The sequence below is a fragment of the Lolium rigidum genome, chromosome 1 (genome assembly GCF_022539505.1).
Source record: "Lolium rigidum isolate FL_2022 chromosome 1, APGP_CSIRO_Lrig_0.1, whole genome shotgun sequence".
Lineage (NCBI taxonomy): Eukaryota > Viridiplantae > Streptophyta > Magnoliopsida > Poales > Poaceae > Lolium > Lolium rigidum.
In genome coordinates this window covers 98,029,583-98,034,459 of record NC_061508.1, presented here as the reverse complement: position 1 = coordinate 98,034,459, position 4,877 = coordinate 98,029,583, and the positions used below count along the sequence as shown (strand labels likewise).

The window sequence follows — 4,877 nt, the reverse complement described above, 5'->3', positions numbered from 1 at the left end:
AGAAAGAGGCGCTGCGCTTCCCCAGCGAAGAGAGCTACCCGACGCCTCCCATTGAGTATCGGGTTAGTTTCATTGACCACCTCATCCACGGTCTTTCTGCACCCATCCATGATTTTCTTCGTGGATTGCTATTTGCGTATGGGCTGCAACTTCACCATCTTACTCCCAACTCTATTCTCCACGTCTCTATTTTCATCACCCTTTGCGAGTGCTTCCTCGGATTCCATCCCAATTGGTCTCTGTGGAAGCGTATCTTCCTCCTCCACCGCAATGGCTCCCCCAACATCGCCTATAACATAGGCGGTGTCGTTATTTGCGTCCGCCCTGATGTCGAATATTTCGACGTCAAATTCCCTGACTCCGTGCAAGGTGGGCGCAAAAAATGGTTGTATGTTCGCGAAGAATGCGCCAACTCGCTTGAACACAATATTCCTCCTTTTAATGGCAATGAGAAAATCCTCCGCCGCCGCTCCTGGGATGCAGAAGCTACCGACGAAGAAAAAACAGCGACAGAGGCGCTGATGAAACGCATCCACGAGCTCCAAAATACTCGTGGCCAAGAACTGTCGGGTATCCAGATTACAGCTCATTTCCTTAGGATTAGGGTGCAGCCTCTTCGGGCTCGCAAAAGACCCATCTGGATGTATGCTGGCGACGAGGATGTGGATCGCATGTCGACAGATCTATCGGTCAAGGACTTAGAAAAACTTGTCCGAAAAATCTCTTCGCTCAGCAAGAAAGACACTGTTCCGTCGTCTTGCCGCGTGACGCTTTATAACAGCGCCAACCCCCTCCCCAAGGTTCATTTTCATCCTTCCGAATTTTTAATATTTTGTCGACTCCTATTTTTGACGACATCTTCTGTAATCCTATTGTCAACATATTTTTCCCTTGCAGAATCACCAAGTCCTAGTTTCTCTTCCTCCTCTTCCGGAAGGCGGGGAAGTCGACGAACGGACCGTCGTCACCGACGAACATCAAGGTACTTCTCGCCTTGAGAGCGAAGTCGCGGGTTCTCGCAAATCTGCGGCTTCCTCTGAAAAAGAAGTTGAGTCTGAGGCTTCCGAATCCACGCACTCCCTCCCCTCTGCTGTTTCTCCGACGAACAAGCGGAAGAGAGATGATGCCGCAGATTCTGGCACCTCCAAAAATAAGTCCCCTCTCAAGGAAACTTTACCCGAAGAGGAGGACAGACCCTTCAACCCCTACGACGATGCCCTTGTCAGCTCGTAAGTTTCCAGCTTACTCTTGTCTTTACATCTGATAATTTCGCCTTTGTTTGTGTCTTATATTTTCCCTGATATATAGGAATGAGGAGGAAGAAAATCCTCCTATTGATGTGACTGCTCGAACGAGCACGTCCCGTACTTTAGTGATTTCTGAGGCTCATCCTGAAGCGGACGAAACCTCGCCTCCGCAACAGAACATAGGACACCCCAGTCCTGTTGTGAGCCCCCGTGCTCCGTCGCCAAAACGAGCAAGGACTGATCAAGGAAAAGAGCTAAGTCTCTTGACCGGCAGCTCGTAGACCCCTCTTATGGATGATGTAAGTGCCTTTCTAGTTGTCTTTTTTGCTGTCGAATGTTTCCAATTCTTTTGTCGTCGCAATTCTTCAACCTCTCTTTTTATTCCGTGTCGCTTTTCAGCCTTCCATGAAGGAATTTGTTCGTCTCGGTACCCAATTCATCGGGTATCGTGATATTGCCAATGAACTGAAAGGTATTCTTTCTTGCTGCACTTTGTCGGACATATTTACCTTTTCTTTTTTGTTTTGCTGTAACCTGTGTCTCCCTTTATTTTGCTAGAATCACTTTCTGAGGCAAACAAACGCGCTGATGACCTAGCTCGGAAGCTTGAACAAAGTGAAAAAGCTCGCGAGAAGGCTGAATCAGATGCTGCCGCTGTCGAGGGTCTTCGAAAGAGACTTCAGGACGCGGATAATGCTTTGAGTGATAACATAGCTCAGCAGTCTGCTCGCGAAACAGAAATTATCGCTCGCTTGGAGTCACAAAGCCGACGTTTTGTTAGTAAGTATCTAATCCATTTTGGTTTCTTCGGGAGATCATGCTTTTTCTTTGCACATTTGTTGACAAGCCAAGTTTTGCCTTAACAGGAAAGACGCACCAAGATTATGATCTTGAGAGTCCTGAAGGTGATCGCCTTCTCGACGCGCTCTCCCTCCTTGAAATTCATGGAGACGAGGCACGCCAGGGCATTGCTGATGCTAGGGCAGGATTATTACGGCTGTGGCCTTACTTCTTTGCGAAGAAAAAGGAACCCGAATCTTTCGCTGTACTGGCCCAGCACTTCATCCCTAAAGAAGATCTTGGGCTGGGTCTTCGACAAGAAGGCTTGAAGATTGGCGTTGAAGGCACCATTGCTTTGGTTGCCGAAAGTCAACAAGCTATCGATTGGACGAAAGTTGGCGACGTCGGGCAAATGGAGACGAAGAAGTGGCAATCCATGATCAAAGCTGCCAAGCCAAGCTCAAAGAAGATTCTCTCCTACCTTGGATGCAAACCAACTCCTTCCCCTAGCTCGACCAAGCCAGAGGTCAAGTAGACCATCCTGTTCTTGTCCTTTATCTTGTTCTTTTGCTTTTTCCTACATCGCCGAAGTGGCTTTGTCGCCTCCTGTCCCATTGGTTCATTAGGAACCCTCTCTTGTAATGCCCATGTAAATATTTGACTGAATCAATGAAAAGCTATCTTGCCAAATTATTGATATCGAAATATTTTCATCCAGTTGATTTTTGACAACTATACCGTGGTGCCTCGTTCTTCGGATGCATCACCAACTGCGTCGTTCTCGAAAAAAGCCCCCATTGTCGAGTATATGGAAGGTTCTTCGAGTGCTGCACAAAATGAAGAGTTGGACGATCTTCGACGACAACTTCAGTCGATGAAAAAGCAAGCTCTCGTGATAATGGAACAGTCTCGAAAATCTTCTGAAAGGGAAAAACTTGCTCTTCAGCATGCCCAAGAATCCTTAGCGTTGAAGGAAACCGCAGTTACTGAGGTTGCCGAGGCTACTTCACGAGAAAATTACATGCTTCGACTGATGAATGACTTGTAATATCCCAGGTAATGGGGTTACAAAAATAGAGGAAACAGATATGTGCATTGCATTCGTGCATAGAAAATCCGGGGAATTTTCGCGCTTTAAAGTAAAACAGTCATAGTAACTGAAGTTTCACTTGACCTTGGTGGAATTGAAGTAGCTCATCAAGTCAAGCGCTATAAACCTCAATGTGACTTTGCCAAAACTTTGTTTTGGGTAGAGATGATTTGATCTAAGGGGTTAGATCAAATGGAACTAATAATCAACACAACAACACCTTACTCAATGATCAACTACTTGATCTTATAACAGATCATAATATGGTAATCTTTGCCATAACATAAGAACATCTGTTTAAGTACAAACCAAGTAACAATAAAATGGAGAACTATTCTAGACTTATCTTTTCCATGTCTTAAAACTAATCCATGATCCTACCATACACCTCATGGTATTGATTCCACTTAAAACATGGAATCATGACAAGGAGATCAACTTTAGAAATATATATATTCTTCTCTATTCCAAATAGTTTTACATCAAACCTAAAGAGGTGAGAGTCCTATTTTATTTAGGGAAGCAATGACAAACCTTGAGGCAAATCTTGAATATAAATATCCATATGATCACAACATTATCTTCAGGAGGAACCCTAGAGTATTATTCAAGCCTTCCCATATGAGAGAGACCATTTATTCTAAACCTAGCTTTACCTATTAATGAACAAAGGACAACCTTTGAACTAAAGTATTAGGTTGTAAACCATTTCCCTTGGAGTGGTGAGATAACCTAATATCACATGGAATAATACCATATCCATGAATTGATAAAGTAAGGAGGAGATTAACTCAATCAAGATAGCCAAGTGGAGTTTTAGACTTAATACCTATTGAGATATTGTGAGTACACCATAAACCCTAGAATAACCATTCCTTTATAAGAGAGCCCAAGCTATGGTGTTATACTCAAGTAGTTGAGGCAACACTTGAATGTGAGGGAGAGAACTATCCATATACCAGATGATTATATCATCATTTATTAAGTAGAACCCTAACATAATATCTCAGGCATTCTCCTGGGATATAAACTTATGAGGCAACCATAGTAGTCCCATTCAAGAGGATAAAATAGAAGTGCTATACCCTAGTTGATCAAGACAATGCTTGATCATGGAAGTGAGAACCCATTTCATGAGAGATAACTTAGGAAGCCAAACCTTGATCATTATAAATTGAGTGATGATCATAAACCCTAAGAACTTGAGGTAGAGATATTAAGAACAAGTTGATCATGCCTAATCCATGATCATGTTCTTGATGTATTGGGGATAAACCCTAATAGGATAAGTAGATATCATTCTCACATGAAATCATAGGGAGGTAACTAGTAAGCAACCCTAGGCTTATATCCTATCTTCAACTTGTGAACCACAGGGTGATCATAAGTAGAATCCTATCACATCTATATTTCATAAATTAAAGGACCTAAGAAAACCTTAGAGTCAAACTCTATAATTTATATGGTGAGAAACCATCCATCCATATGACCAAAGTTAACTATAAAAAAGAACTATAACAACTTTAGTTACTTTAATGATAAATTGAGGATATCAATAGAAGTTAATTGGGAGAAGACAAAACTAATTCTCAAATCCTTAGTAATTAAAATAGAACAGAAACAATTAAGCAAGTAACCATATTATTTTGGTTAGGGGAGATTAAACCCTAGCAAGGCAATATGATGCCATCTCACTTCTACAAATTAAAATTAAGTCTCAACCCTAGTTATGTATCACTATGGTGATCATAATATAAACC

General features: G+C 42.4%; 1 pseudogene; it reads left to right on the top strand.

Moving 5' to 3' along the window:
* The first annotated feature begins 641 nt into the window (after positions 1 to 641).
* The window catches only part of LOC124649454, a 13,675-nt pseudogene continuing 9,439 nt past the window's right edge, over positions 642 to 4,877 (top strand).